Source organism: Drosophila sechellia, unplaced genomic scaffold (assembly GCF_004382195.2).
Source record: "Drosophila sechellia strain sech25 unplaced genomic scaffold, ASM438219v1 Y_28, whole genome shotgun sequence".
In the NCBI taxonomy this organism is placed as follows: Eukaryota; Metazoa; Arthropoda; class Insecta; order Diptera; family Drosophilidae; genus Drosophila; species Drosophila sechellia.
Genome location: NW_022611396.1, coordinates 10,774 through 31,728, shown reverse-complemented (window position 1 = coordinate 31,728; position 20,955 = coordinate 10,774).

Sequence of the window (20,955 nt, the reverse complement as noted above, 5' to 3'; positions counted from 1 at the left end):
GCAGGAGCTACAGAGATGCCCTCAAGGGAGTGCACGCAACGCCGCTGAATTCCTCAATCCTGGACCAAAGCCAATCAGGAACCCCACACCCCAGTCAGATAGAAGCGATGTTGGCTCGCATGGAAGGCATGATGGAGAGAATGTTTGCCCAAATGACACAGCTGGTGGCCACAATTCTCAACGGCAAGACACGCAATTAATGCTCCACCTAGTATTCTGGAATGCAAACGGCCTGCAGAACAGCAGGGCCATAGTCGAGCACCATCTCAAAACCCACCGGATTGATATACTACTCGTAGCCGAAACCCACTTCTCACAGATCACACTTCAAGATCAGCGGATATGATCTCATTCAGTCAGACCACCCCTCTGGCAGAGCACGCGGAGGAGAAGCCATTCTCATCAGGAGCGGAATCCAATACCTAGAGCTGCCCGCCTTTCAGCAAGACTGGGCACAATATCCTGTAATCAGGATCGCCAGCCCGCAAGGAGACATCAACATCGGAGCGGTCTACATTCCCCCTAGATACCGCATAACAGCAAGCCATCTCAGTGAGTTTTTCGAGCACCTTGAGCCCCGCTTTATAGCAGCTGGAGACTTTAACGCCAAACACTCTTGGTGGGGATCGCGCGCCAACAACCCCAAAAGGAAAACACTGTTTTAGTACCTGCAACGACACAGCCTGGACTGCCACTCCACTGGCGAGCCTACTCACTGACCAACCGATCCCCTCAAGCCTCCAGATCTACTGGACTTTGTTATGTCAAAAGGCATAGGATATGGCAAGATGAGCTGCACCACAAATGCAGATCTCCTGTCCGACAACTGCGCAATAAACGTCCTAGTAAACACGCCCGTACTCAGGAAAACCGGCCCAGGAGGCTCACTGGGAAACATACCGACGCCGCCAAGTTCGCGTTCTGCTCTCCACCCTCAATCCGAACACCCTCCTCAATACACCCAGGGACATTGACGTAGCCATCGGACATCTCACTACAGAAATACAAAATGCTGCGGAATTCGCAAGCCCACCGCCGCCCCCAACTACTGCGAGAACACCTAGCAGAGATCTCCAGCTCTGGTCCCCGGAAATTACGGCACTAGTAGCTGAAAAGAGGCGTCTGAGGAGATTCTGGTTCTTGTCGCGCAATCCAAGAGACAAAAAAAATGCTCAAAACGCCACAAAGGAGCTAAAGGAAAAGATCTCCAGCCTATGCCAGGACTCCTTCCTCAGATTCCTCGAGGAACTCTCCAGGGGATCCGGATCACAACATATGGAACGTCACCCGACACATAAAACGACCGGCTAAAAAGGTATCTGCAGTACGCAAAGCGGATGGATCCTGGTACCGATCGGACGCTGAAAGAGCAGAAGCATTCGCCGAACACCTCTTCAACGCCTTCTCACCGTTCGATTGCTGCACTGCCGAAGAGCGTGCCGAAACCGCCAGATTTCTTGACAGACCAAGCCTTGCCGGCCCGCCATTGGAACTAGTCAACCCAAAGGAAGTCGAGCAGTAGATCGCCCTACTTAAAAACAGCAAATCTCCAGGCCTGGATCGCATAGATGCAGCAGCCTTAAAAATGCTACCACTCCGCTGCACACAAATGCTGGCCAGCATTTACAACGGCTGCTTCCGTCTAGGGTACTTCCCGAAGGCATGGAAAAGAGCAGAGGTTATTGTCCTCCTTAAGCCTGGTAAGCCTCAAGCCAACCTAGCCTCCTATCGTCCGATTAGCCTACTTGAAATCCTCTCCAAAATACTCGAAAGAGTATTTTTGCGCAGAGTATTGCCTGTACTGGACGAGGCCGGATTGATCCCCGATCACCAGTTTGGCTTCAGACGCTGCCATGGAAAACCGGAGCAGTGCCACCGGCTAGTCGAACGCATCCTTGAGGCATTTGAGCAGAAGAAGTATTGTTGTAATGCTCGATGTGAAGCAGGCATTTGACCGAGTTTGGCATCCTGGACTCCTCCACAAACTAAAATCCTGCCTCCCAAGCCTCATTTTACCCTCTTTAAATCCTACACTGAGGAAAGAGCTTTCCAAGTCAGATGCGGAAGTGCAATAAGCCTACCCAGACTGATCAGAGCTGGAGTTCCGCAAGGCAGCGTACTCGGATCAATCCCCTACACCCTTTACACCGCAGACCTTCCCATTATTCCTTCCAGGAACCTAACGATAGCCACATATGCAGATGACACTGCTTTCCTCGCCACATCATCCAACCCACGAGAAGCCTCCGAAATCATACAAAGGCAAATGGACGCGCTACATCACTGGCTTAGCAGATGGAATATCGTAGTAAACGCGGAAAATTCAACACAAACAACATTCTCACTACGAAGAGGAGACTGCCCACCGGTCACGCTGAACGGAACCAACATTCCCAACGTGCCCGCACCCAAGTATCTAGGGCTGACCCTGGACCACAGGCTCACATGGCGTCCCCACTTACACAGTAAACGCATACAGGCCGATGCGCGACTGAGGTAGATGCAATGGCTCATTGGGAGAAGGTCCAAGCTGAGGCAAAACATCAAAATCCTGGTGTACAAGGCTATTCTCAAGCCAATCTGGACCTACGGGATTCAGCTGTGGGGCACGGAAAGCCACTCGAATCGCCAGATAATACAGCGGTTCCAGAACAGGTGCTTGAGAATCGCCTGTAATGCGCATCCCTACCATGAGAAATCTCCAGGCTCAGCGAGAGATACCTTCAAAGGCTTGGGAACCACCCCAACCACAAGAGAATACGAGAGTGAGGACAGTTGGGAGGGGGAACGAGCAAGTTCGATAGTAGATCAGCCGTTAGCTAGTCCCCCCATAAACAGCATCATGGACCCCGCTCAGATCCAAGCACTTGTCGAAAATCCCGTTAGACAGGCATTAGAACAACAACAGTCCCAGTTTCAAACGCAGATAAACTCCCTAGCTGCTCGAATGCAAAGCTTGCAGGTGGAAGCACCGCAAATCATCGCGTACGAAAAGGTTACTGTGAATCCTGAGGTTAGGTGTGACTTACCATTAGACAATATCAAGTCCGTGCCAGAATTTAGTGGCACCCAAGATGAATATGTGGCCTGGAGGCAATCGGCCATATACGCTTACGACCTATTCAAGCCCTATAACAATAGCAGTGCTCATTACCAAGTCGTAGCCATCCTACGAAACAAAATTCGAGGCGCAGCTTGAGCCCTACTCATATCTCACAATACTGTGTTGAATTTCGATGCCATTTTGGATAGGTTACACTGACGAGGACGCTGACTTACTCAACGCTGAAGTAAGAGCCGATGCCCTGCATGCCTTCACTTCGGGTCTCAAAAAGTCCCTTAGAGCTGTGGTCTTCCCAGCTCAACCTAAGGACTTGCCATCTGCCCTGGCTCTGGCCAGAGAAGCGAAAGCAAGCATTGAAAGGAGCATGTTCGCGAGTTCCTACGCCAAGGCTGTAGAGGAACGAGCGCAAACGTGTGGAAACGGCAAGAGCCGCTTCCAGGGTAGGCAAGGGAAAGACAACCGAGAAGAACAACGACAGAACAGAAACCCACACTTTGTCAGGCCACCAAAAGGTAATACCAGTGCGCAGAATATTAATGACAACCAGGCGCGCACCTCAGACTATGGAGGTCGACGCGTCTTCCAGGTTCAGGCAGCGAACCGAACACAATAGAAATAACCCTAATGAGCCCAATACTTATAAAAGGGGAAATTCCTCGGACCGTTTGACAGGTCCAAGACGCAAGCGCATCTATAATGTTGTCCAAGAAAACCCCAAGACTAAAGACCCTAACGCAACAGACCCCAAGCAGGAGTATGAGAATGCAGCAAAGGCTGCAGTCGAGGATATCGACAGTGACAATGAGTACGCTCCAAGCGATGAATCACTGAATTTTTTAGGGGACGCTCCCGGTTGCTGTTCATTGAACGACGGTTGGCTGGGAGACCTTTAATGATGTTAATTGACAAAGGCCTTCTCTACTTCGCCACAATTCGTACAGTAGACAACGAACCGGTGTACTCGAGAGCTTACCCAAACCCCATGGGTGTTTCTGACTTCGTGAACAACGAAATCAAACAACTGCTAAAGGATGGAATTATCAGGCCATCACGGTCACCCTACAACAGCCCGACGTGGGTTGTTGACAAAAAGGGTACCGACGCATTCGGTAACCCGAAAAAGAGGTTGGTCACAGATTTCAGGAAGCTCAAAGAGCGAACCATCCCAGACCGTTACTCCATGCCTAGCATTCCCATGATTCTAGCGAATCTGGGCAAGGAAAAATTCTTCACTACCCTTGATCTTATGTCAGGGTATCACCAAATATACCTTGCGGAGCATGACCGCGAAAAGACGTCGTTCTCGGTAAATGGGGGCAAATACAAATTTTGTCGTCTGCCGTTCGGCTTAAGAAATGCAAGCAGCATTTTTCAAAGAGCCTTAGACGACGTATTAAGAGAACAGATTGGGAAGATATGTTACGTCTATGTAGATGATGTAATAATCTTCTCAGAAAACGAATTCGACCTCGTCCGCCACATCGATACCGTGCTGAAATGCCTAATCGATGCCAATATGAGAGTAAGCCAGGAAAAGACTAGGTTCTTTAAAGAATTGTAGAGTACCTCGGCTTTATAGTAAGCTAGGACGGAGTAAAATCCGATCCGGAAAAGGTGAAGGCCATTCAAGAATATCCTGAACCAGACAGCATCTACAAGGTTAGATCTTTCCTTGGCTTAGCTAGCTACTACAGAGTCTTCGTCAAAGACTTTGCCGCCATAGCCCGTCCGATCACAGATATCCTGAAAGGGTAAAATGATTCGGTGAGTAGGCATATGTCCAAAAAGATTCGTGTTGAGTTTAATGAGACGGCACGCATTTTAAAGGCTGCGTAACATTCTAGCATCCGAGGATGTTATACTCAAATACTCCGATTTCAAGAAGCCCTTTGACCTCACCACAGATGCGTCCGCAAGTGGCATCGGTACAGTCCTGTCTCAAGAGGGCAGGCCGATCACCATGATTTCTCGTACCCTTAAGCCGCCCGAGCAAAACTATGCAACAAACGAAAGGGAATTGCTGGCGATTGTATGGGCCTATCTAGGCAGAATCTGAATGCTTTACAAAACGAAACCCGATCAGACGCTGCGACTATCCACAGCGAGCTGTCACTGACCTACACGGTCGAAACCAGATCATTCTCGAAGCAGCACGGTTTCCGCTCAAGAGAAACTTAGTCCTGTTCCGAAGCAAAACCCGCCACTTGATCAGTGACTGACAAGAGTCATTTATTGCAAGCCCTAAAAGAAGTCGTTAACCCTGACGTTGTAAACGCGATTCATTGCGATTTGCCTACTCTAGCAAGTTTTCAACACGACCTCATTATGCATTTTCCGTCTACCCAATACCGTCACTGCAAGAATGTCGTGTCGGATATATCCGATAGGAACGAGCAGTTAGAAATCATCACTGCAGAACACAACCGCTGCGCAGGAAAATATTAAACAAGTTCTTCGTGACTATTATTTTCCCAAAATGGGCAGTTTAGCCGGTACCGATCGGTACCGATCGGACGCTGAAAGAGCAGAAGCATTCGCCGAACACCTCTTCAACGCCTTCTCACCGTTCGATTGCTGCACTGCCGAAGAGCGTGCCGAAACCGCCAGATTTCTTGACAGACCAAGCCTTGCCGGCCCGCCATTGGAACTAGTCAACCCAAAGGAAGTCGAGCAGGAGATCGCCCTACTTAAAAACAGCAAATCTCCAGGCCTGGATCGCATAGATGCAGCAGCCTTAAAAATGCTACCACTCCGCTGCACACAAATGCTGGCCAGCATTTACAACGGCTGCTTCCGTCTAGGGTACTTCCCGAAGGCATGGAAAAGAGCAGAGGTTATTGTCCTCCTTAAGCCTGGTAAGCCTCAAGCCAACCTAGCCTCCTATCGTCCGATTAGCCTACTTGAAATCCTCTCCAAAATACTCGAAAGAGTATTTTTGCGCAGAGTATTGCCTGTACTGGACGAGGCCGGATTGATCCCCGATCACCAGCTTGGCTTCAGACGCTGCCATGGAAAACCGGAGCAGTGCCACCGGCTAGTCGAACGCATCCTTGAGGCATTTGAGCAGAAGAAGTATTGTTGTAATGCTCGATGTGAAGCAGGCATTTGACCGAGTTTGGCATCCTGGACTCCTCCACAAACTAAAATCCTGCCTCCCAAGCCTCATTTTACCCTCTTTAAATCCTACACTGAGGAAAGAGCTTTCCAAGTCAGATGCGGAAGTGCAATAAGCCTACCCAGACTGATCAGAGCTGGAGTTCCGCAAGGCAGCGTACTCGGATCAATCCCCTACACCCTTTACACCGCAGACCTTCCCATTATTCCTTCCAGGAACCTAACGATAGCCACATATGCAGATGACACTGCTTTCCTCGCCACATCATCCAACCCACGAGAAGCCTCCGAAATCATACAAAGGCAAATGGACGCGCTACATCACTGGCTTAGCAGATGGAATATCGTAGTAAACGCGGAAAATTCAACACAAACAACATTCTCACTACAAAGAGGAGACTGCCCACCGGTCACGCTGAACGGAACCAACATTCCCAACGTGCCCGCACCCAAGTATCTAGGGCTGACCCTGGACCACAGGCTCACATGGCGTCCCCACTTACACAGTAAACGCATACAGGCCGATGCGCGACTGAGGTAGATGCAATGGCTCATTGGGAGAAGGTCCAAGCTGAGGCAAAACATCAAAATCCTGGTGTACAAGGCTATTCTCAAGCCAATCTGGACCTACGGGATTCAGCTGTGGGGCACGGAAAGCCACTCGAATCGCCAGATAATACAGCGGTTCCAGAACAGGTGCTTGAGAATCGCCTGTAATGCGCATCCCTACCATGAGAAATCTCCAGGCTCAGCGAGAGATACCTTCAAAGGCTTGGGAACCACCCCAACCACAAGAGAATACGAGAGTGAGGACAGTTGGGAGGGGGAACGAGCAAGTTCGATAGTAGATCAGCCGTTAGCTAGTCCCCCCATAAACAGCATCATGGACCCCGCTCAGATCCAAGCACTTGTCGAAAATCCCGTTAGACAGGCATTAGAACAACAACAGTCCCAGTTTCAAACGCAGATAAACTCCCTAGCTGCTCGAATGCAAAGCTTGCAGGTGGAAGCACCGCAAATCATCGCGTACGAAAAGGTTACTGTGAATCCTGAGGTTAGGTGTGACTTACCATTAGACAATATCAAGTCCGTGCCAGAATTTAGTGGCACCCAAGATGAATATGTGGCCTGGAGGCAATCGGCCATATACGCTTACGACCTATTCAAGCCCTATAACAATAGCAGTGCTCATTACCAAGTCGTAGCCATCCTACGAAACAAAATTCGAGGCGCAGCTTGAGCCCTACTCATATCTCACAATACTGTGTTGAATTTCGATGCCATTTTGGATAGGTTACACTGACGAGGACGCTGACTTACTCAACGCTGAAGTAAGAGCCGATGCCCTGCATGCCTTCACTTCGGGTCTCAAAAAGTCCCTTAGAGCTGTGGTCTTCCCAGCTCAACCTAAGGACTTGCCATCTGCCCTGGCTCTGGCCAGAGAAGCGAAAGCAAGCATTGAAAGGAGCATGTTCGCGAGTTCCTACGCCAAGGCTGTAGAGGAACGAGCGCAAACGTGTGGAAACGGCAAGAGCCGCTTCCAGGGTAGGCAAGGGAAAGACAACCGAGAAGAACAACGACAGAACAGAAACCCACACTTTGTCAGGCCACCAAAAGGTAATACCAGTGCGCAGAATATTAATGACAACCAGGCGCGCACCTCAGACTATGGAGGTCGACGCGTCTTCCAGGTTCAGGCAGCGAACCGAACACAATAGAAATAACCCTAATGAGCCCAATACTTATAAAAGGGGAAATTCCTCGGACCGTTTGACAGGTCCAAGACGCAAGCGCATCTATAATGTTGTCCAAGAAAACCCCAAGACTAAAGACCCTAACGCAACAGACCCCAAGCAGGAGTATGAGAATGCAGCAAAGGCTGCAGTCGAGGATATCGACAGTGACAATGAGTACGCTCCAAGCGATGAATCACTGAATTTTTTAGGGGACGCTCCCGGTTGCTGTTCATTGAACGACGGTTGGCTGGGAGACCTTTAATGATGTTAATTGACAAAGGCCTTCTCTACTTCGCCACAATTCGTACAGTAGACAACGAACCGGTGTACTCGAGAGCTTACCCAAACCCCATGGGTGTTTCTGACTTCGTGAACAACGAAATCAAACAACTGCTAAAGGATGGAATTATCAGGCCATCACGGTCACCCTACAACAGCCCGACGTGGGTTGTTGACAAAAAGGGTACCGACGCATTCGGTAACCCGAAAAAGAGGTTGGTCACAGATTTCAGGAAGCTCAAAGAGCGAACCATCCCAGACCGTTACTCCATGCCTAGCATTCCCATGATTCTAGCGAATCTGGGCAAGGAAAAATTCTTCACTACCCTTGATCTTATGTCAGGGTATCACCAAATATACCTTGCGGAGCATGACCGCGAAAAGACGTCGTTCTCGGTAAATGGGGGCAAATACAAATTTTGTCGTCTGCCGTTCGGCTTAAGAAATGCAAGCAGCATTTTTCAAAGAGCCTTAGACGACGTATTAAGAGAACAGATTGGGAAGATATGTTACGTCTATGTAGATGATGTAATAATCTTCTCAGAAAACGAATTCGACCTCGTCCGCCACATCGATACCGTGCTGAAATGCCTAATCGATGCCAATATGAGAGTAAGCCAGGAAAAGACTAGGTTCTTTAAAGAATTGTAGAGTACCTCGGCTTTATAGTAAGCTAGGACGGAGTAAAATCCGATCCGGAAAAGGTGAAGGCCATTCAAGAATATCCTGAACCAGACAGCATCTACAAGGTTAGATCTTTCCTTGGCTTAGCTAGCTACTACAGAGTCTTCGTCAAAGACTTTGCCGCCATAGCCCGTCCGATCACAGATATCCTGAAAGGGTAAAATGATTCGGTGAGTAGGCATATGTCCAAAAAGATTCGTGTTGAGTTTAATGAGACGGCACGCATTTTAAAGGCTGCGTAACATTCTAGCATCCGAGGATGTTATACTCAAATACTCCGATTTCAAGAAGCCCTTTGACCTCACCACAGATGCGTCCGCAAGTGGCATCGGTACAGTCCTGTCTCAAGAGGGCAGGCCGATCACCATGATTTCTCGTACCCTTAAGCCGCCCGAGCAAAACTATGCAACAAACGAAAGGGAATTGCTGGCGATTGTATGGGCCTATCTAGGCAGAATCTGAATGCTTTACAAAACGAAACCCGATCAGACGCTGCGACTATCCACAGCGAGCTGTCACTGACCTACACGGTCGAAACCAGATCATTCTCGAAGCAGCACGGTTTCCGCTCAAGAGAAACTTAGTCCTGTTCCGAAGCAAAACCCGCCACTTGATCAGTGACTGACAAGAGTCATTTATTGCAAGCCCTAAAAGAAGTCGTTAACCCTGACGTTGTAAACGCGATTCATTGCGATTTGCCTACTCTAGCAAGTTTTCAACACGACCTCATTATGCATTTTCCGTCTACCCAATACCGTCACTGCAAGAATGTCGTGTCGGATATATCCGATAGGAACGAGCAGTTAGAAATCATCACTGCAGAACACAACCGCTGCGCAGGAAAATATTAAACAAGTTCTTCGTGACTATTATTTTCCCAAAATGGGCAGTTTAGCCGGTACCGATCGGTACCGATCGGACGCTGAAAGAGCAGAAGCATTCGCCGAACACCTCTTCAACGCCTTCTCACCGTTCGATTGCTGCACTGCCGAAGAGCGTGCCGAAACCGCCAGATTTCTTGACAGACCAAGCCTTGCCGGCCCGCCATTGGAACTAGTCAACCCAAAGGAAGTCGAGCAGGAGATCGCCCTACTTAAAAACAGCAAATCTCCAGGCCTGGATCGCATAGATGCAGCAGCCTTAAAAATGCTACCACTCCGCTGCACACAAATGCTGGCCAGCATTTACAACGGCTGCTTCCGTCTAGGGTACTTCCCGAAGGCATGGAAAAGAGCAGAGGTTATTGTCCTCCTTAAGCCTGGTAAGCCTCAAGCCAACCTAGCCTCCTATCGTCCGATTAGCCTACTTGAAATCCTCTCCAAAATACTCGAAAGAGTATTTTTGCGCAGAGTATTGCCTGTACTGGACGAGGCCGGATTGATCCCCGATCACCAGCTTGGCTTCAGACGCTGCCATGGAAAACCGGAGCAGTGCCACCGGCTAGTCGAACGCATCCTTGAGGCATTTGAGCAGAAGAAGTATTGTTGTAATGCTCGATGTGAAGCAGGCATTTGACCGAGTTTGGCATCCTGGACTCCTCCACAAACTAAAATCCTGCCTCCCAAGCCTCATTTTACCCTCTTTAAATCCTACACTGAGGAAAGAGCTTTCCAAGTCAGATGCGGAAGTGCAATAAGCCTACCCAGACTGATCAGAGCTGGAGTTCCGCAAGGCAGCGTACTCGGATCAATCCCCTACACCCTTTACACCGCAGACCTTCCCATTATTCCTTCCAGGAACCTAACGATAGCCACATATGCAGATGACACTGCTTTCCTCGCCACATCATCCAACCCACGAGAAGCCTCCGAAATCATACAAAGGCAAATGGACGCGCTACATCACTGGCTTAGCAGATGGAATATCGTAGTAAACGCGGAAAATTCAACACAAACAACATTCTCACTACGAAGAGGAGACTGCCCACCGGTCACGCTGAACGGAACCAACATTCCCAACGTGCCCGCACCCAAGTATCTAGGGCTGACCCTGGACCACAGGCTCACATGGCGTCCCCACTTACACAGTAAACGCATACAGGCCGATGCGCGACTGAGGTAGATGCAATGGCTCATTGGGAGAAGGTCCAAGCTGAGGCAAAACATCAAAATCCTGGTGTACAAGGCTATTCTCAAGCCAATCTGGACCTACGGGATTCAGCTGTGGGGCACGGAAAGCCACTCGAATCGCCAGATAATACAGCGGTTCCAGAACAGGTGCTTGAGAATCGCCTGTAATGCGCATCCCTACCATGAGAAATCTCCAGGCTCAGCGAGAGATACCTTCAAAGGCTTGGGAACCACCCCAACCACAAGAGAATACGAGAGTGAGGACAGTTGGGAGGGGGAACGAGCAAGTTCGATAGTAGATCAGCCGTTAGCTAGTCCCCCCATAAACAGCATCATGGACCCCGCTCAGATCCAAGCACTTGTCGAAAATCCCGTTAGACAGGCATTAGAACAACAACAGTCCCAGTTTCAAACGCAGATAAACTCCCTAGCTCCTCGAATGCAAAGCTTGCAGGTGGAAGCACCGCAAATCATCGCGTACGAAAAGGTTACTGTGAATCCTGAGGTTAGGTGTGACTTACCATTAGACAATATCAAGTCCGTGCCAGAATTTAGTGGCACCCAAGATGAATATGTGGCCTGGAGGCAATCGGCCATATACGCTTACGACCTATTCAAGCCCTATAACAATAGCAGTGCTCATTACCAAGTCGTAGCCATCCTACGAAACAAAATTCGAGGCGCAGCTTGAGCCCTACTCATATCTCACAATACTGTGTTGAATTTCGATGCCATTTTGGATAGGTTACACTGACGAGGACGCTGACTTACTCAACGCTGAAGTAAGAGCCGATGCCCTGCATGCCTTCACTTCGGGTCTCAAAAAGTCCCTTAGAGCTGTGGTCTTCCCGGCTCAACCTAAGGACTTGCCATCTGCCCTGGCTCTGGCCAGAGAAGCGAAAGCAAGCATTGAAAGGAGCATGTTCGCGAGTTCCTACGCCAAGGCTGTAGAGGAACGAGCGCAAACGTGTGGAAACGGCAAGAGCCGCTTCCAGGGTAGGCAAGGGAAAGACAACCGAGAAGAACAACGACAGAACAGAAACCCACACTTTGTCAGGCCACCAAAAGGTAATACCAGTGCGCAGAATATTAATGACAACCAGGCGCGCACCTCAGACTATGGAGGTCGACGCGTCTTCCAGGTTCAGGCAGCGAACCGAACACAATAGAAATAACCCTAATGAGCCCAATACTTATAAAAGGGGAAATTCCTCGGACCGTTTGACAGGTCCAAGACGCAAGCGCATCTATAATGTTGTCCAAGAAAACCCCAAGACTAAAGACCCTAACGCAACAGACCCCAAGCAGGAGTATGAGAATGCAGCAAAGGCTGCAGTCGAGGATATCGACAGTGACAATGAGTACGCTCCAAGCGATGAATCACTGAATTTTTTAGGGGACGCTCCCGGTTGCTGTTCATTGAACGACGGTTGGCTGGGAGACCTTTAATGATGTTAATTGACAAAGGCCTTCTCTACTTCGCCACAATTCGTACAGTAGACAACGAACCGGTGTACTCGAGAGCTTACCCAAACCCCATGGGTGTTTCTGACTTCGTGAACAACGAAATCAAACAACTGCTAAAGGATGGAATTATCAGGCCATCACGGTCACCCTACAACAGCCCGACGTGGGTTGTTGACAAAAAGGGTACCGACGCATTCGGTAACCCGAAAAAGAGGTTGGTCACAGATTTCAGGAAGCTCAAAGAGCGAACCATCCCAGACCGTTACTCCATGCCTAGCATTCCCATGATTCTAGCGAATCTGGGCAAGGAAAAATTCTTCACTACCCTTGATCTTATGTCAGGGTATCACCAAATATACCTTGCGGAGCATGACCGCGAAAAGACGTCGTTCTCGGTAAATGGGGGCAAATACAAATTTTGTCGTCTGCCGTTCGGCTTAAGAAATGCAAGCAGCATTTTTCAAAGAGCCTTAGACGACGTATTAAGAGAACAGATTGGGAAGATATGTTACGTCTATGTAGATGATGTAATAATCTTCTCAGAAAACGAATTCGACCTCGTCCGCCACATCGATACCGTGCTGAAATGCCTAATCGATGCCAATATGAGAGTAAGCCAGGAAAAGACTAGGTTCTTTAAAGAATTGTAGAGTACCTCGGCTTTATAGTAAGCTAGGACGGAGTAAAATCCGATCCGGAAAAGGTGAAGGCCATTCAAGAATATCCTGAACCAGACAGCATCTACAAGGTTAGATCTTTCCTTGGCTTAGCTAGCTACTACAGAGTCTTCGTCAAAGACTTTGCCGCCATAGCCCGTCCGATCACAGATATCCTGAAAGGGTAAAATGGTTCGGTGAGTAGGCATATGTCCAAAAAGATTCGTGTTGAGTTTAATGAGACGGCACGCATTTTAAAGGCTGCGTAACATTCTAGCATCCGAGGATGTTATACTCAAATACTCCGATTTCAAGAAGCCCTTTGACCTCACCACAGATGCGTCCGCAAGTGGCATCGGTACAGTCCTGTCTCAAGAGGGCAGGCCGATCACCATGATTTCTCGTACCCTTAAGCCGCCCGAGCAAAACTATGCAACAAACGAAAGGGAATTGCTGGCGATTGTATGGGCCTATCTAGGCAGAATCTGAATGCTTTACAAAACGAAACCCGATCAGACGCTGCGACTATCCACAGCGAGCTGTCACTGACCTACACGGTCGAAACCAGATCATTCTCGAAGCAGCACGGTTTCCGCTCAAGAGAAACTTAGTCCTGTTCCGAAGCAAAACCCGCCACTTGATCAGTGACTGACAAGAGTCATTTATTGCAAGCCCTAAAAGAAGTCGTTAACCCTGACGTTGTAAACGCGATTCATTGCGATTTGCCTACTCTAGCAAGTTTTCAACACGACCTCATTATGCATTTTCCGTCTACCCAATACCGTCACTGCAAGAATGTCGTGTCGGATATATCCGATAGGAACGAGCAGTTAGAAATCATCACTGCAGAACACAACCGCTGCGCAGGAAAATATTAAACAAGTTCTTCGTGACTATTATTTTCCCAAAATGGGCAGTTTAGCAAAGGAAGTGGTAGCTAATTGCAGGGTCTGCACCCAAGAAAAGTATGACAGGCACCCGAAGAAGCAAGAGCTCGGGGAAACACCTATCCCCAGTTATACTGGTGAAATGGTGCATATTGAAATTTTCTCAACCGACAGGAAGCTATTTCTGACTTGCGTAGACAAATTTTCAAAATTTGCAATAGTGCAACCATTGGTGTCCAGAACAATAGTGGACATCACAGCACCCCTGTGCTTGATTCTTACCATTACGCTGGCCAAGTCAAATATATATATAAACCCCACAACCCTTGATCATACCGATCTGAAATCGCTTGTCGAACAAGACACTCCTAGAGGAAACTTAATAGAAGCATCTAAAATTAGAGTCCTCCAGTCCGCAAGCATCATCCATATACTAATAGCCTACCCAAGGGTTAAGTTCAGGTGCAAGAAGGTCGCTGTCTACCCAGTCTCCCATCAACACATTCTCTTATGCCTCGACGACGACACACTGGCGGAATGTAAAGATGTCACCTTTGCGGTCACAGGATGTATCGAGACCACACACCACACGTTCTGCGAACGGACCCGGCGCGAATCATGCGCGCTTTCAGTCCATGCGGGAAACTCTGCACAATGCCACACACAACCCAGCCTCTTGCAAGCAATAACGCCTGTAGACGACGGCGTTGTGATAATCAACGAAGCAACAGCCCACGTTAGCACAGATGGTGGGTCAGAGATTCTGATCGAGGGAACGTACCTGGTGACTTTCGAGCAAACGGCAACCATCAATGGTACCGAATTTGTAAACATCCGAAAGAGGCACTAGGCAAGCAACCAGGAATCGTCAGATCTCCACTATTTAATATCATCGGCCACGACCCGACGCTCAGTATCCCTCTGCTGCACGGAATGAACAATGAAAACTCGCGCTCCATCCAAAGTTTTAAGGAAGAAGTTGAATCTGCAGGCTCGCCTAGGGTCTGGGTCGCAGCTGGTGTCATCCTAAACGTCGGCCTGATGGGCTCCTTCTTACTTTACCTGGCGTTAAGGAGAAGACGAGCCTCCGAGGAGATGCAGCGGACCATCGACAAGTACAGTTTGACCGAGGACGGTCAAAAACCTGAGGGGGGGATAGGTAACAAACCATCAAGTTCACATTCCCTTAGCAACTAAGTAGCCTCGCAAAAGTAATGCTGACGCGCCATAATGGAGTTCAGCGCTCTATGCTGAGACCGTTCGGTGGTAGATGTCCGACGCTTCCCATTTGGAGTGAATGCTGAGTCGGCTTGCCGCTCATGTCTTGGATGCATTGTCGCGTAGGGTAGACTAAGCAAGAATATTGTCTGTACTTTAGTTCTAAAAAAGCTGCTCAATAAACCACAGCTCGACTCCGGCGCATAGCCGTAAAATCACTTTGTTCTTATTTACATTGCATTGCAAAGCCACAAGGCTAGCAACATAACTAAGGGGGCGAAGTCAAGCCCTCCAACGTAATCTACCAAAATACAGTGCAAAGGTCATACCTAAATCTTGAGAATGAAGACTCCTAGACACGGAAGAGGAGATATTCATACCCTCCCTGGACACAGGAGAGGAAAACACATAACTTACATGCACATATGTATATAAGTTAACAACTCTTATAATAATTCATAGCAACTAAGTAGCTCTATGTATAGAATGCTGACGCGCCAGAATTGAGTTCAGCGCTCTGCGCAAAGAACGTCCGGCAACGGAAAGCTGACTCTTCTTATTCGGAGTGTTGCTTCACGCTGCAAGGAATGCTGAGTCGGCTTTGCCGACTCGTCTTGTTGGCGCGATGCATTGCCGTTAGGGTAAACTTAGCTCTATGTTTTGTTTTCTCTTCAGTCTCAGTTTTGTATCCAAATAAAACAGAACGTGCTCCGACTTACAGACGCAAATAATAACTGTACTTATTATCCACATTGCTAAGCCACAAGGCTAGTCAATAAACCTAAGGGGGCGAAGTCAAGCCCTCCAACGTAATCTTCAAAAGAAGACTCTACCGACGCAAACGTCTAACCACCGCTACCGGCCGAGAGAAGTCTCTGGAACAACGCGGGAACACTCAACTACATAATTGGCGCTCAACTGCAATTCGAACTAAACAACTAATTTAACAGGGTAGTTAAGTTAGAAATCATGTAAGTTTTACATTTGACTTCTTCGACACGACTCAAGAAATATCATAAAAGAAAGAATTCGTTTAACTGGCAACGTAATAGTTGTGCTTTGTGTAAGTCAGTTTCAAAAGCATTGCATATTTTCGGCAGAGCAAATTCCTATTGCATACCTTATAAAAATAAGTGCTTTTTTTTTTTGGTACTAATAACTAATTCTATTTATTATGGTTCCAAAAGGAATCGTTCAATAATTCCTCTGAACATAACCTAAAGTGTGATAAAAATGCGTGACGTGCAGCTCTCGCCTGGACCACACGGAGTATATTAAGCTGGGATTTGGCGGCAGTTCCCCACACCTGGATGGCATAACTCCACGTTGGAGCGAGTACGGCTTTGATTAGAAGAGCCTTAGAGCTCATTTGAAGTTTGCTGGAGTGGAAGAGCCAGTCGAGCTTTTTTAGCTTCGCCAGTGATTTAAATTTGACCGACGTGATGTGGGCCCTCCAGGTCAGTCTCCGATCTAGATGAACTCCTAGGTAGCAGTGCGATCTAACATTGGTGATAGGGTTTCCATCGAAGGTCAGATCTGTGCAGGTTCCGGGCCGCAGGGAAAAAGTTACACAGGCTGACTTTGAGGAGTTAATGGCCACATTCCATTTGGCGGTCCATTTTTTGATTGCATGCAGCCATTCCTGGACTGCGTTGGAGGCAGTTTGCAGTGAAGGATGAGACGCCAGCATGGCAGTGTCATCGGCGTAAGTGGCCAGGAGCAGCTGAGCCGGGGGGACTTCGGTGTTGTTTGCGGGAGATGGCATGTCAGCAGTGTACAGGGTGTATAGGAAGGGCCCAAGAACACTTCCCTGTGGAACTCCTGCGTGAATCTCTTCCAGGCTGGATCGAGCATCACGCACTGCAACGTCGAACGTCCGATTAGAGATGAACGATCTCAGGATGGCATAGTAGGGAGCAGGAAGGAGAGCTTTCATCTTGTATAGAAGGCCCTCATGCCACACCTTGTCAAACGCTTGCTTCACGTCTAGAAAGACGCCGAACGTGTAGAGTTTGTGCTCGAAGCCATGCGTCACCTGGTTTACCAGTCGATGTATTTGTTCATGGCAGCCGTGGGACTTCCTGAAACCAAATTGGTGTGGAGGTATGTGGTTCACTACTTACGGAAGTTCCATCAGGCGGGCTAAGCGTATACTCTCAAAAATCTTAGAGAAAGTTCATAGCAGGCTGATTGGGCGATATGCATCGATCTACGTTGGCGGCTTTCCGGCTTTAGGTATCATGATGATACGTGCAAATTAAAATTGTTACTCTTTATTTATTAAAAAAAATAAATTTTATTTTTTATTATTTAACATTTATTCGGTGATAAACTTTTTCACTTATACTATTACGAGACACTTTGTTGGTAGCTTATCTTTAGCTTCGAGCTGTTGAGTATCTCGTCCCGATTTAGAGTGATCTTCAAATTCTAAGTCCTAATCCAATCAACCTCGGCCAGAAGCCTTTCTTTTGGAAAATTACCAAACTTTCGATAAAAGCTTTATGCTGAAATTATTCCACTGCTTTGTGAAATTCAATTATGCTGATCGATGCAGTTTTTGATTGATGCGCAATAAGTCGGCCGTGGTATCCAAGCGGAAGCTGTGTTTACGTTAAGTTTGGGTTGCGTATGTTAGCGGGTAGCTGAGTGCTGGCAAAGGCAATGACAAAAACAAAGACAAAGGAAATGCCGACGAGATTGAGAATTGAAATTTGTTTATAAACTGTGGAAGGGAGCTATGTTCATGGGTTGGATAACTCTCCCCCTTCTAAAATTACGCGTCCCGCTTCATTATTAATTTCGTTCAAACGCTCATTTAATTTTGTTAAAAATTCTACATCATTATTTGGTTTTTCTGGTTCTGGCCGTTTTTGTTTGGTTACAAATATATAATATCTGAATTTTATTATTAATATAGTAATGAAATACAAAATGATTAAAATTAATAATATAAATGAAATTGAAATTTTCCAATTGTAAATTTCAATAAATGGGTTTAAAATATTAATGTTGTCAAGAGAAAGTTCTGAATTGTTGGATTTTATATATTCTGATATTTCTAAGTTTTTAAAGTAGTTGGTAGTTATGTATTCAAGTATTTTGTTTTCTAAATTGGGGTATGAAATATTATTTATTGTAGTTGTGCTGTTAAATGTTACTAAATATGACCCGTTTAAATGAGAATCGTTCACAATATTATTTCCATTTATTATTCTTGTTTTTTCTAGAATTTTAGTGCAAATTGATTTTTCTCCATTTAGTAAGCGGGTAAAACAAGTCTTATCTTTACTTATAATACAATAGTTGTTGAAAAGTTCGTTCTTAAAATTAGATATTTCATAAAAGGTATTTTCGCATTTTGCGACCTGGTTACTTATAAGTAATTTTCCATCATTATGTGAAATGGATCTGGCATAGTAAATTTCGCATCTGTTTGTAATAACGGGGTATTTTATATAAATTATTAAGAGTTCTTTATGCAATACAATTTTGAATATGGCGATGTCCATTAAGTCTGCAATAAGTACAGGCTGTTGTTCGTGATCTAATATTTCTTTAATGTTTTCATTATTTAAAATTTTTGTGTTGAATAAATCAATTTTGGCCAGTGTGATAGTATCAATAATGTTTTGTAAATCAAATGTTAATAAATGTAAACGATGTTTTCTTAATGGCAATTCTTGATCAATAAAAATGATCGGAAAGTGATTTTATCTCTTTAAACAATTTGGAATTAATAATAAATTGTTGGTTATTGTTTTCAATTAAATCATTTATTTTATTCTGTATTTTAATGAAATCATCGTGATCCGGAGTGCCAGCTAACCATTTCCAAACAGTGCCTAACTCATTTATTCCCCTTTTTGATCTAGTTGGTATCAGTTGTGACAAAATTAATTCTATTATCTGTATTTCGTAAGTAATTTCCCATTGTGTCCGTATATTTTTATCTTTTCTTACGTATCCTGATTCTAGATTGATTATTTCTTTATAAAAACTTAAGTTAGTTACGTGGAATAAGTCAGCATATGATTCATAGGTAAGGACATCCTTTTTGTCCTTGAACAGGAAGAATTCGTGATTGGAGTAATCAATTATTTCTGAAGTGGTTATCATTACGAATGTTATTAGAAGTAATAAGAAATGCATTTTCTGTAATTTAATAAAAAAAATATGGTATTTGTTAAAACTTAATGTTGTCTTTGTGAATAGTCCTGTTTCTATTATTGATTATAACTTTGTTAGGTAAGTTTTCCTTAACAACCTGTTTTTTGTATCTAGTTTTTACCTTTTTTTTTCTCCGTGTTTCTTCTCATAAACAACTTGACCTACATGATATTCTTTTTCTTTACGACCTTCATTGTGTGTTACTAACATTTTTTCTTGTGTGTTCTTTAGAATTCTTGAAATGTTTTCGTGATCAATTTTATTATATAGAATATCAAAAGGTTTTTGGTTTGTTGTAGAATGAATGCTTTGATTGAATTCTTTTGCGGCTCTAATAATTATTTCAGAATAGTCAGTGAGATTAAATTCTTCCTTTATACAACGAGCTAATTCTGTTAATGTTGAATGTGCCCTTTCTACTTGTCCGTTCGAGGTACTGTGTCTGGGGTCTGCGAAATGTAGAGTTAAACCACATCTTTGTGCAAAGGATTTAAATTGAGCAGAGGTGAAGCTCGGTTCATTATCAGTCATAATTACTTTGGCGTGGGGAAACTGTTGGAGTAATTCCATTACTTTTTTCTCGATGTTTAGCTTATTTTGAATTTCTTTTACAACCAGGAATTTTGAATATGCGTCAATACAGGTTAAGAAAATAAGACTTTGCGCGTAATAAATGTCGATGTGTAAATTCTCTCCTTCTTTAGTTGGAATAGGAGCTTCCCCAATAGGGATTTGTATTTATTTTCGTTGCAAATTGTACAATTTTTTATATATTACTTTAATTTGATATATAAATTGGGCCAATAAAATAATCTATTGATTTGTTTATAATTTTCGTCTAGTCCTCTGTGAGCACGACTATGTGTTTCTTCTATTATGATAGCCTTATCTTCATTATTTTCCACGTCTTGTAGAAATATTTTAGTATAAAGAAATTTGTTGGTAAAGTTATTTTTTATTGGTAATTGAATATGATAAAGATCTTCTAAAGTGCAATGAATTCCTACCGTTATGTTTGGTTTTAGATACTCCCTTAATATTTCTATTAAGTTTTCTGGCGTATCATATTCAATTATATGTCTTGTCTTATCAAAAACATTCAATGACATGTATTGTATACCTCCCCTTTGTTAATAACAGTTGTTGTTGAAACTGATTTAACGGTTTTCGGGTCTCTTGTATTACATTTTCAAAACTGCTTTCGGCAGAATGCTGTGTATTTTGATCTGAGTTTGATTGTTCTAAGTCGCTGTTAGTAATATTATTTATTTTTATTCGAGATAATGCGTCGGCTACGACATTAGTTGTTCCGGGTTTATATATTATTTTCGGGGTGAAACTTTCTATAAAGGAGTACCATCTTTTCAATTCTACGTTCGGGTTTTTATCTGAGATTGTGAAAGATAAAGATTGATGGTCTGTTTGTACTTCTATACCAATTACACCATATAAGTAATTCCTGAGATTTTTAAGAGCCCAAACTATTGCCAACAATTCTTTTTTATTTGTGGCATAAAGTTGTTCGGTTTTATTTAAAGTTTTGGATATGAAAGTAATTGGTTTATTATCCTGTGATAAAACTGCTCCGATAGCTACATCTGATGCGTCTGT